The sequence below is a fragment of the Castor canadensis genome, chromosome 8, assembly GCF_047511655.1.
Source record: "Castor canadensis chromosome 8, mCasCan1.hap1v2, whole genome shotgun sequence".
Lineage (NCBI taxonomy): Eukaryota > Metazoa > Chordata > Mammalia > Rodentia > Castoridae > Castor > Castor canadensis.
In genome coordinates this window covers 20036162-20048406 of record NC_133393.1, presented here as the reverse complement: position 1 = coordinate 20048406, position 12245 = coordinate 20036162, and the positions used below count along the sequence as shown (strand labels likewise).

Sequence of the window (12245 nt, the reverse complement as noted above, 5' to 3'; positions counted from 1 at the left end):
ACACAGTAGGAGAGCTAGAATTCACTACAGTCTGTCACCAAGGAGTCTGTCAACTTGCTAACTAGTTCTTCAAGTCAAATTCTGCCACTTTCTTTGAGTTCTCATCTGCTTAGAAACTATTCCTGACTCTTGAGCATTTAAGAAAACCACTCATTTGAAACCTACCATGGGATCTAGATTGCTATTTATCTTCTGTGAATATATGCTATTTTCTGAGAGCAGGCTTATGTCTTCTTGAAAATATATAATAGTTATTGCAGACAGATAGCCCTGACCCAGGAACTTTATGTGTTGTTGCATTTAATCCTCACAACAACCTTGAGGTAGGTATTATTGTCCTCTTCCTCTTACAGATGAGGAAACTGGGCTTAAAGAAACTCTCGTAAAATATCTCATCTAATATCACAAAGTGGTAGTGATAACATTCACATTCCAATGATACACCATTTTTTTTAAAGGTATTGGGGTTTGAACTGAGGACCTCCGGCTTGCTAGGCAGGTACCCTACCACTTGAGCCACTTCACCAGTCCTTTTTTCGTTTTTAGTTATTTTTTTCAGGTAGAGTCTTGTGTTTTTGCCCAACCTAGGACTGTGATAATCCTGCCTACAGTCTCCCCTGTAGCTGGGACCACAAGGAGCACAACTACACTCATCTTGTTTGTTCATATGAAATCTCACTAACTTTTTGCCAAGGCTGTCCTTGAACAGTGAGCCTCTCAACTGCCACCTCCACAGTAGCTGGGATTACAGACGTGAGCCACTGTGCTTAGCTCAACAGTACACAACTGAAGACTTTAGGGATAGTAAAGTACCTGCTTAGCAAATGTGAAGGTCTGAGTTCAAACCCCCATACCGCCAAAAAAATAAAAGTCTATACCACACTTTTAATCCCTGGCCTGCCACAAAACACCATCAGTCCCAACAATTCAATTTGCATTTACACAGCAATGTACTTCAGCATTATGAATGCTGAGGACACAGAATTAAAAAATACAGTTTTTGCCTCCAAGAAACTCATAGCTCATCAAGACCTCAGGACCTGCCAGGTTTGGTGACAGGTTTGGTGTAATTCTAGCACTTCTGAGACAGAGGAAGGAAGATTGTGAGTTTAAAGACAGCTTGGGCTGCATAGTAAGACCTGTCTTAAAATAAAAAGGAAGGAAGGAAAAAGAAAAAACTTCAGGACTTCGGGCCTAAACTTTGATGCCACTGACAGTCACCATCATTAAAAAATAGGATTTTTAATTTATAGTTTAGGAGTAAAATTAAAATAATCTTTGGAAATTCTCTTCCACACCATTCCTTCTCCCTCTAGGCTTACTTACTCCCCCTCCCTAGAACTCATTATTCTAGTTGCTATATTTTAGAGTACACGGGTCCTATTAATCCTAACAACTACTGGGACATCTAAACTTAAATTAGTGATTAGCCTGGGATGGTGGCACACACCTGTAATCCTAGCATTTGGGAGGCTGAGGTAGGGGACTGTGAGTCTGAGGTTACCTGGACTACAAAGTGAGACCCCTATCTCAAAACAAAAACAAACAAACAAAAAACTCCACACAACAAAATAAAAATTAGTGACAGCTTGGACCCAAGGGTCTATTTGATGAATTCCATGCCCATAACAAAATATGGGTAATGAAAGAACTGAAACAAAAGAAGCACCAAGAAGAAGCAGAGAAAAAGAGAGATTTTGAAAGTCACACTGTAAAACAAAGGTAAGAAAAGGCAGGAAAACAGATACAAATAGATGGTGCAAATAAGGGTCCAGAATAAATTCAGTGCAGAAGCAAAGACAATGAAACACTAAAATCTAATCCATCTTATGAATGCTGACTCTTTCATTTCTTTTCCTAACATCTAATGGAAACAAAACTATTTTTTCAGACACTGAAAAACCATTAACTAGGATCAATATATAAATAAGGAGTTTTGGGTTTTTTCTGAGAAATCCCCGGAGCTACAAAGGGACCTTAAAACCTAATCTAACCCATTCATTTGATGGTTAAAGTAAAGGTCAGACAGGATAAGCAACTTTAACTTGTCCAGGGCCACACAGCTGCTTAGTGGCAGAGTTTCATTCCAGGTCTGTTCCTACTGCATCTGGCTTTCCAGAGAAAGTATGGTTTTCTCCTCCTTGTTCCACCCTTAATAACCATTAAATTAATTTTTACATAATCATTTCAGAATCCTAATATTATTCATAGTTTCTCTAGAAGAAAACAACCAGGTATTCTGGGTTATCTAGGACAACATATATAATACTTCATTCTCTTGTCCTCAAAGTCAGTAATCTTAAATTGGATTTTGGTTCCTACTAAAAGGAAATTCAAACATTTCCCGAAGAGCAGAAAGAAGATCTCCCTAAGGTGACCAAAACCAAGGTGGGCTGATAAACTCTAACTTATATGGAAAGGAATAAAGCCTAAGAGTCCAGGGGTTAGACAACTGCTTGTAGGAAATATAAGGGCATCAGTTATTTCCCCGTCTCTATTTTACATCCTCCCCACGCAGCCCAGGCACCTGTCTTTCTGACAACTTCAAGTCCAGAAGATTATAAAGAGAGGTCAGTACCATGTCACTTTCAGCAAAGGTAGATTTTTAATAACTGTCTTGGCCAGTTTGTATGGGATAAGAAATAAAAGAATCTACACGTAAGCCAATAGGCCTGTACTTTTAGCCATAAAAACACTAGAAAGTCCTACAAATGTGTTATAGGCACAGTTCAGCATTTTATCTACTAATAAGTACTTTCAGATATTCTGAGTTAGAAGGAAGTCATCCTGGGCTATCCCCGTGGTCTAAGAAATTCTGCTGTTCAAATCCCTTGATAAACTGTGGGCCCTGCCAGCCACCATTCACTAGATTATTTGAACTGAGTGATGAGAACAGTCTTCCCTATCACCTTGGTTTAAGTATAATTATTACTTAGGCCTTAAAAATTATGGGGATGGGGATTTAGCTCAATGGTAGAGCATTTAACTAGCATAGGTGAGGCCCTGGGTTCAATCCCCAGCACCCCAAGAAAAACAAAACAAAACAAAAGGATGTCTCCCTATAAGGCTGATTGAAGCCTTCTCTGGAAAGGAAAAAAATGTCCTATTTATTTTAGGAACATGTTTCAATTTTGATATGTATAAAGTTCACTACAGAGTAGGGATAACTTTCTGTTTTAACATGTTAATCAAATTAGGACAAGTGTAGTTGAATGAAAGGGTCAAAAATAAAAAGAGACATTATAAAGTTAGAAACAATGGGATGTAGTGATTCACTGAGCTTAAGAAGTAAAGGAAGAGTAGAAAATGACCAGTAAACTGTGCACCGGTGGGTCATACTGGTAATCCTAGCTACTCAGGAGGCAGAGATCAGGAAGACCACAGTTCAAAGCCAGCTGTGCAAACCTTGTCTTGAAAAATACCCAAAACAAAACAGGCCTGGCAGAGTGACTCATGAGGCCCTAAGTTCAAACCCTAGTACCACAAAAAAAAAAAAAAAAAAAAAAAAAGGAAATGACCAGTAAGAGTAATGGAGCCATCAACAGCTAGAGGACAAATGAAAGAGAGGTGTCTTGGTTGGAGAAAGGAAAAGAATAGGAACGCTGATGTACAGCTGCTACAGAGATGGTAGTGAAGTATATTTCCTTTTGAGACATTTAGACTTCAAACTCAGACAATGATATGATAGGGGTGGCAGTTAGGGCAGTGCAATGATTGAGGTTTCAAAGAAAGAGAGTAACAGAAGAACATTTAGACAAACGCATTTACATTGAAGATAACCTTACTTTCCAATTCTATAGTGTTTGGCTTGACTTATTCTAGTAAGCTTAAAATTAATCTTTCCTTTTCAAGCTATGAATTGACAGAAAGAAGCTCAAGACAAAAAGTTTCATAATTGCTATTTGTCTAAAATCAAATCTCTGAGGTAAAACACACTGGTTTTATTTACAACAAAGCTTTTGAAAAAAGAAATCTGGTAACCAATACTACCACTATTTTACAATATTTATGAGCATTAACAAAAAGAACATCAGCCAGGTGCTGGTGGCTCATGCCTATAATCCTAGCCAGTTGGGTGGTTGAGATAAGGAAGATGTCGGTTCAAGGCCAGCCCAGGCAAGTAATTCTCAAGATTCCATCTCCAAGAATAATCAGAGCAAAATGGACTGGAGGAGTGGCTCAAGTGGTAGAAAGCCTACTTTGCAAGTGTGAAGCTCTGAGTTCAAATCCCAGTACCACCCCCAAAAAAAGCAAATCAATCACAATGTCAGTAATTAATGAATCTGCAAAATGGGCACAAGAGGTCCATTAATGAATCTGGACAATGAGAACATGGAGGTTCTTTATACTCCTCTCTCCAGATGTATACACATAGAAACCTTTCCTAACTAAAAAAAAAAAAAAAGTTACCTATAGATATGTTTGTTTTTAAAGTTTTGTCATCAGTTAAGGCTGGCAAAATAAAATTCTAACAAACAGGGTTAGGGTTTTTAGTCAGTGGTAAGGCACTTGGCTAGCATATAAGAAGCCTAGATTCCATCCCCAGCACCAGAAAACAAAACAACAAAAAATATTCTAGAAGATACTCTTCAAATAAAATTACCTATTCATTAAATGGGAAAGGCCTTTTTATTCATGTTGATTGGTATTAGACATGTCACTTCTTTCTTCAATGAATTTGTTTTGTTAAAACAATTACATAGCCCATATAATTTGCATGGTTTTAATTAGTAAAGGTGAAATAAATGTATGTCTCCAACATCAATCATCAGTTTGCTAAATAACCAAATAAACAACTTTCTGATGTAAATACAAAAAGATAGGTTTTTAAAAAATCAACCAATATCAGCCAGGCAGCAGAGGCTCACTCCTGCAATCCTAGTTAATTGGGAGGCAGAGATTAGGAGGATCGAAGTTCAAAGTCAACTGGTGGAGTGGCTCAAGGTGTAGGCACAGAATTCAAACCCCAGTACTGCCAAAAAAAAGGACCAATATCCATAAATTATACCTAACCTTAAATTTAATGACCACATATTAACAATTATGCAAAATGAGGGGAAAAGCTGATTTTTAAAGCAAGTCACTGTTTAAGCTATGCTTAAATAGATTTGGTTTAAATCAAATCATGTTACTGAGGATGCATCAGAGCTAGTCCAGCGTGGCAGAGTCACCACTGACAACCGTGCCCCCATGATAAAAGGCATTGTCCAAAGATGACAGCCTGAGTTTCCTGTGTCTAGTAAGTTCCAGGACACTGACGACAGTACGTGTCTGTGCAAAAGCCTAGCACGCTGTAGTTGTGTACATCTTTAAAAGGAATAATCACATCTTCAATTCCCAGAGAGCTATTGCTAAGCCTCATTCTCGAGGTGACATTCACAGGATAGCTAGACAAAGCAGGGTTTCACTGTAGGCCGTTCTGCCTTGAATCATTTTCTGGATAATTTCTTCCAACTGAAACGTGTTGTCATAAAACTTCAGTGAAAAGCAACATAAATACACATGTGGACAGACAAGACAGTAATTCTCTTTTGCTTTATCGTTAAGTGATTGGTTAATTTCTAACTGAGGTATTTTACTTTTTTCAGGTAATAAGATCATTCTCCTCACCTTCCACACATTTTTTCACTTTATTCCTTTATTAAAATAAAACTTACATACCATAAAATGCACAGACCTTAAATAGTCACTTAAATAAGTCTGAACATATGTAAACAACTGGTAAATCTGGATAAAGGAATATGAAGTTCATTGTACTACTCTTGCACTTTTCTGCAAGTTAAAAATGACAGGAAAATAACATTACCCAAAAAGGATACACTTAAAATTTCATCACCCACGTAAAGTTACATAATATTTCTGTTATCACAGAAAGCTACCTTGTAGCCCTTTTCAGTCACAGTCCCAGTCCCTATCCCAAGGCAGCCACTGTCCTAATTTCTTCCTTTTGTCTGTTCTTGTATTTCTCACAAATGGCATCACATAGAACACACTCATCTGTATCTGCCTTCTCTTGCTTTGAATAGTATTCCTGAGATTCCTCTATTTGTGAATCAGTAGTTTACTTCTATTGTTAAAAGCTGCTCTGAACATTTTGTACCAGTCTTTTCATGGACATATACTTTGTTCCTTTCTGTGTAGCGAAATTTCATTGAAAAGAAAAAAAGGTGGGGGAGGGGTTCCACATATAAATAAGCCTGGGAAATAAGGCAGCGAGGATAAACAGAGCTATATACATAAACATACAAATAGCAACCATGTGTATATATACATAATAGTTATATGTAAGGCAGAAATTTGACATTTGGCATATATATATGCATGTGCATATTACAAATATGTGAATCAACAAACATATTGTAAAAGAAATTAAGTTCATAGTGAAAATAAATCTAAGATGGAAAGATGACCATCTCAGTTTTTCTTAAAGAATAATTTAAAAGAAAAACAAATTTCTCTCCATGTAAATTACTGTTATGCTTCAAAGAAACACTTTCTTCTTTAACAAATACCTCCTCCCAAACTAGAATTTCAAAATGTTGGATGTTACCATCTACTACACAATAAGTTTATCCTTGAGACAAAATCCAAAATATATGCTAAGATTATTGTCTTGCTTTTCAAAAAGTTCAACATAGAAATAATTTCACTGGTTAATATTTAACATGGATAAGGAACATTCCATGCTTATTCAGAATGTATTCTGATAAAAACTTAATCTCTAAGATGCTTTCTCCATTCCAAAAAGTAACTTCCTGCAACAGTAAATATGTGATAAAGATATTTTGACTCTGGAATTCCACTATATAACTTTCTGACAATGGAGGAGGTTAACTCCAGAGACGGGAACATTAAGAAACACAAACCTGATTTTTTAAGAAATCAGTCTCAAATTTCCAACCCTGCTTTTCATAAGCAGATCATTTTCAGGGGACTCCTCATGTAATATTATCTATTAATTGCCAAGACTGAAGCAGAATGCTACAAATGGTTCTAGAAATTTACCACTGCCCTTCTTAGGCAAGGGTTTACACCTACAAAAGAGAAAAAACAACCCTTTTTGTCTTTCTTCATCTTTTATTCTTCTTTCTAAAAACTGAGCAATTTCAAATATATACAATTCAAATATACTACATTTTTAATCTTAAAAAGCATTCTGACCATTTGGATGTTTCCTAACTTTTACAGACATGTGGGTTTACTTTAAAAAACACTCTTTTACTCTGAAAATACATTTTATGTTGGGAATTTTATCTTTTTCTAAAAAAAACAAAAACAGCCTTGATTTTTAATCCAAAAAATGACAACTCCAAACAGCTACAAGCCCCAACTTTTAATATGGTCTGCCTGATTGTTTTAGAGGACTAAAATAAAGTTTTGTTCTTATTTTTTAAGTGTTTTGCTTTTAGATCAAGAGTAAAAAACAAGTATACCAAAAGTGTAGATCCCAAACTCTCTCTGATGGTCCTTCACTCTCATTAATCAAATGTTTCACTCTCATTAATCAAATGTTTATTACTAATCAAAAGATTAGTAGTAAATATTAAATTAAGCATAAAATGCAAGTAATTCTCATAACAAAGCATGTGGTAGAAATTATTTTGAGTACTGGAATTTTAGAGTTCTAAATATTGCTTGTAAACTGTCAGCTACAACCTGTCTCACTTGCAGAACTGTCTTTTTTACTGTAAATAAATGCCTTATTTGCAAATTAAATCACACAGAAGTATTTGTTATTTTAAATCAATAATTATGCAATTTACATACTATTGCCCACCCAGTCTGACATGTATGTTTAATTTTACATTTTGGGGGAGATATAATGTTAAATGTTAAAAAAGCACTAAAAGGCTGATGGTATAGCTCAGCAGTAGACCCTAGCATGTACAGGCCCTAGGTTCCATTCCCCAAGCATAGCAAAAAGAAATGTACAGCTGGAAAAAGAAATGTACAGCTAGGCCACTGAGCTCAGTGTAGCCCAGCTCAGTGTAGCTCAGTGGCCTAGCATATATGAGACCCTGAATTTGATCCCCAGCACCACATAAAATAAAAATGATAAAAATTTTTAAAAAGAAAATCATAAAATATGAAAAAACAAAACCTAGTTATTGATGAGCTAAGTTAGAAAGCTCAAAGTTTCAGAACTGTAAAATGGAGATATTTAGCATATATTAATTACTGAACTTAGTGTGCCAAAATATGGACAATATAGATTCTTTTTCAGGAATTGTGAAAAAGGCTTATAGAAAAGCTATTCTTAATGCCATGTACAACATGCATACTTACTAAGTAAAGCAGTATTGATGTCTCTAACAGTGTCATTTGATCTACCCTTGAATTTAGCTGTTTTAATATAAATCGCTGTTTTTGTAGCTTTCTTCATTTAAAATATTCCCTAAGGGGTGGAGGTATAGCTCAGTTGTGGAGCACTTGCCTAGCATGCACAAGACTCTGGGTTCAATACCCAGCATAGTAGGAGAAAAAAATTCCCAATTTTTGTTGTATAGGTGTGAGAATCAATTTAGGCTTAATTCTGAAAGTGAAACGTGGATGACCATTTTATGATAGGGTGCCCCCAAGTTAAAGTGGACATAAGCCAGCGATTAAAATATCTAAAAACTGAATTTTAAAAGTCTCTTAATGAAAAGGCTCTTTTCTAATTAAAGTACTCCAAATATGCTTTTGTGTAAATAAATATGATATTTGGCATATCTGAGCATCGTAAGATTATAAACCTAATTACATGTATTATTTTAAACTAATGCACTCTAGCACACCAAAGAGTGTTTAAATCACCTAAGACAATGGACGCTGCAGTCTTATAAAGTCTCTGGTAACTATTTATATAGACTAAACCCACTTTATGTGAGGAACAGCCATTGTTCAGCCAACCCGCCCTTGCTAGCTATCAGAAAGCCAGGTCAGCGTTTGACAGCAAGAGCCCCTTCACCGATACACCAAAAAGGATGTTCTTTTTCTTTGAACTCATTCTTTCTAAGCTGAGAAGCCTTTAGGAAACTAGTCCAAACTATGCATCGTTTTCCAATCCAAGAAGAAAAAAACTGAAGATTTACTTACTTGCTTAATCTACTGTTCTAGGTTTTTCATGTTAAACTAATTAAAATTGTTTTTAAAAATTACTTCACACAAAATTCCCATAACTAAAAAAAAATTTAAAGATTCAGAAACATTTGTTAAGTGTTGGAATGACAAAGACCTTATAACACCCCAGCTTGTTTTAGAGATACAAAGCACTTTATAAAGACTATTTGAAATTACTTTTTAATCTCAGTCACAACTCATAGTTAATTGTAATGTAACTAGCTAGGGAAATCAAATGACCTTTAATTAAAAATTAATTAACAAAATTAAATAACAATTATTAACTGTTCTTAAAGAGTTAAACTAATATCTGCACACGTGAGAAGTTTAGAAAAAAAGAAAACTAAGTCCAGTGTTTCTCGAAATGATGAGTGTTACTAACAACCCACTTAAAAATATTTTTAACAAATATATAAGTTTCTGTAGAATCCCTAAACTGGTCAGGCCCATGACTGTAGATTACTGGGCGGAGGTCAGCTGGGGAAAGAGGCAAACAAAAAAACTGTTAAGTGAAAGTATGACAGAATAAGAATTTCCCACCAGAATAAGATTATTTCCGAGCCAGTCCTTGAATTCTGACTCAGACACCAAGAGCAGCGGCTACTACACGTCTCCTAACGCAAGGAGGGGACAGAACTCCTCCGGCTCGCTAGCGCGTGCCTTCACTTTCCCCCGGCGCACAATGTAACAGGACGCAAGGACGCTGCAGCCGACGGAGCCCCGCGCCCGCCCCGCGGAGCGCCAGGTCCAAAGCCCCGAGCTCGAGCGCTGCCCGCGGCGGCCACGCGCGCCACACGCCGTCCCGGGCCACCAAGGGCCCCAGGCCCCGCGTCTGCACTTACATCTAGCACCGCACAACCCACTTCTAGGACGAGGCTGGGACGCTCCTCGGGGCTCCTCAGTACAAAAAGCCATCTACACCGGCTACCTCCCCCCCCCGTTTTTTCCTTTTTGCAGTACTGTTTTCTGAGTCGTGCACAATGGCCAGCACACCTTTTCAGACGATCGATGGGGCGGAAGGAGTTTTGTAAGGTTCCAGGGCTGCAGTCAGCAAGGGCCCTAAAGTGACTTCTCTGGCTGTGGCACGACCCAGGCCACCTGTTGGGCCCGCGCCGCACCGACGCCCTCCGCACGCGGCAATGCGGTTCCCCGTCCGCCACCGGTCCCAGACCTGCAGGTGAGGACGGTGAACGCCCATCCACACCCACCAGCCGTTATCCTCGCCGGCCCGGCCGCCAGGTGAGCGGGCGACATCGCCCGCCGCGTCCCGCGCTCGGCTCCTGCGACTCGCGTCCTCGACCTCGGCCGCCCGGGTCCGGAAGGCGAAGTTTCGCACCCGCCCGCGGCGTGGCTGTCCAGCCGCCGCCCGGCTCTCCGAGGGTCCCGCCGTCCGCTCAGGCGGCCGCGGTCACTCCCGCTGGGCCTCGGGCGAATGGCGGGGGTGGGGGCGCCGACCAGAGCCGCAGCGGGACCTGTCACCCGGGCGGGAAACAAAAGCCGAGTGAGGACGAGCGGGCGCGACCGCCGCGCTGCGCCGCGCCTTCGCCTCGCCCGCCCAGGGGGCGCGAGCGGCTCCCGCGGCCGCCCGCTGCGCGCCTCCCTGAGGGTGGCCGGGCCTCCCGCTCCTCACCTCGGGGCTTCCCGGGCCGCGCTCGCCCCGGCGCGCGGCTCCCGAGCTGGCCAGCCGCGTGAGGGGGCGGGGAAGCGACCAGCCGCGGCGGGACCGGGAAAGGAGGGAATCCGGCTCCAGGGGTGCCGCGCCCGCCCGCCCGCCCCATCCCTGCAGCCATGGCGCCGGTACCTGTCGCTGCCGTGGCTCGCCGGCTCCGTCTCTCCACCTTGCCCGCGCTCCGCTCACTCCGCAGCCCGCCCAGCAGGCTGCCCGCGCGCCGGACACCGCCGCCCAAGACTGGCAGCGCCCGCGAGCCGGCCCGAATCCCCCGGGCAGCGCCCGGCGCCGTCCCACGCCCGCCGGCCGCAGGACCCACCTTCTATAGGCCCCCGGGGCTGTCAGTCCGCCCCCAAAAGGCGCGCGGGCTGTTTCTCTGCCTGTCTGGATTGGTGGCCGCGCGCAGTCCATGCAAATGAGGCCCCGCCCCATTCATTTGCATCTCCTCTTCCCCCCACCAGCCCACGTGTCTGGCCCTTGCCCTTTGTGGGGGCCGGAGAGAAGGGATGGAGGAAGCTGACTGACACCCCTTCACATCATCCCTTACCTCCAGAGAAACTAATGCCTACACAAGCTCGTTCACTTCAAGTTTGTTTCCTCTCTCTGAGGGCTCTGCCCCTGCTATCTGATCCCCTGCCCTGAGACTGGAAGGGACAGGCCACACTGGCCCCAGGAAACAACCCATGAGGTCCAAGATGCTCAGTCAGGACAGGGGAAATCCCACCTTTGGAACCAATTTACCTCATAGTACCGTTCTTTGGGCACCCAGCGTGTGAAAACCGTGCTTTCCCATGGCTCTCTACCTTTAAAACATGGTATCCCAGGTGATTAAAACAGAACAGGGACCTTAAAAAATGGCCACAGTCTCTCCTAACCCAACTCCTAAGGTAGGCTATTGAGCAAACTCAGCTTCAAGACAGGCATTCCCAGCTAGGTGGCCACCTCTGAGCTTCTCCCATAAAGACTCAGGAGCAGCCCCTGACCCCGAGGGACTCTCTAGGTCAACCCCTTCATTTTTCAAAGAAACAAAAACCTAAAGTCCTATAGCTAATTACCTATGGGATATAATAGTTACCTATGGATACCTAATGTCTGAGTCAGAGTAGAAGCCTCTTGACCCTAAATCTGGTTTTTGCCTTATAGCACTCTCAAGTGTTTGTAAGGCACTGTTCCACCAGTCACCATGCTTGGTGGTATTAATCATTCATTCCCTGCCTTCAAGAGGTGCCTGCAGAGAAGATACCGCAGTGTCCTCCGGAGCAGGGAGTGTGTCTCAGCCACTTGTCCATCCTCAATGCCTGGAAGCTTCCCCTTCCCAGTTTCTAAGGAGAGTCACTAACACTTTATTTGCTTTAATTCAACAACACAATGTTGATCAAAAAACTACCTCTGCCTACCTACTAACCTCAGTTGATTTAGCATCTACTTAACTTACTGAGAACAAGTGGTAAGCACTGTCTGTACATGGTAGGCA

The 12245-nt window shown here is 41.3% G+C and overlaps 1 protein-coding gene across 4 annotated transcripts in view; it reads right to left on the bottom strand.

Moving 5' to 3' along the window:
- Positions 1–11112, bottom strand: part of Fkbp5 (FKBP prolyl isomerase 5) — a 91754-nt gene extending 80642 nt beyond the window's left edge. The window contains exon 1 of one of the 4 annotated variants that reach the window (XM_020168922.2): positions 11091–11112. The gene's annotated coding sequence lies outside the window, so the exon portion shown is untranslated. Of the gene's footprint in view, positions 1–10095; positions 10258–10310; positions 10531–10903; positions 11066–11090 lie in introns of those variants that run through there. The other 3 variants (XM_020168920.2, XM_074082343.1, XM_074082344.1) reach the window with 3 other exon arrangements.
- Between the last annotated feature and the right edge of the window lie 1133 nt (positions 11113–12245).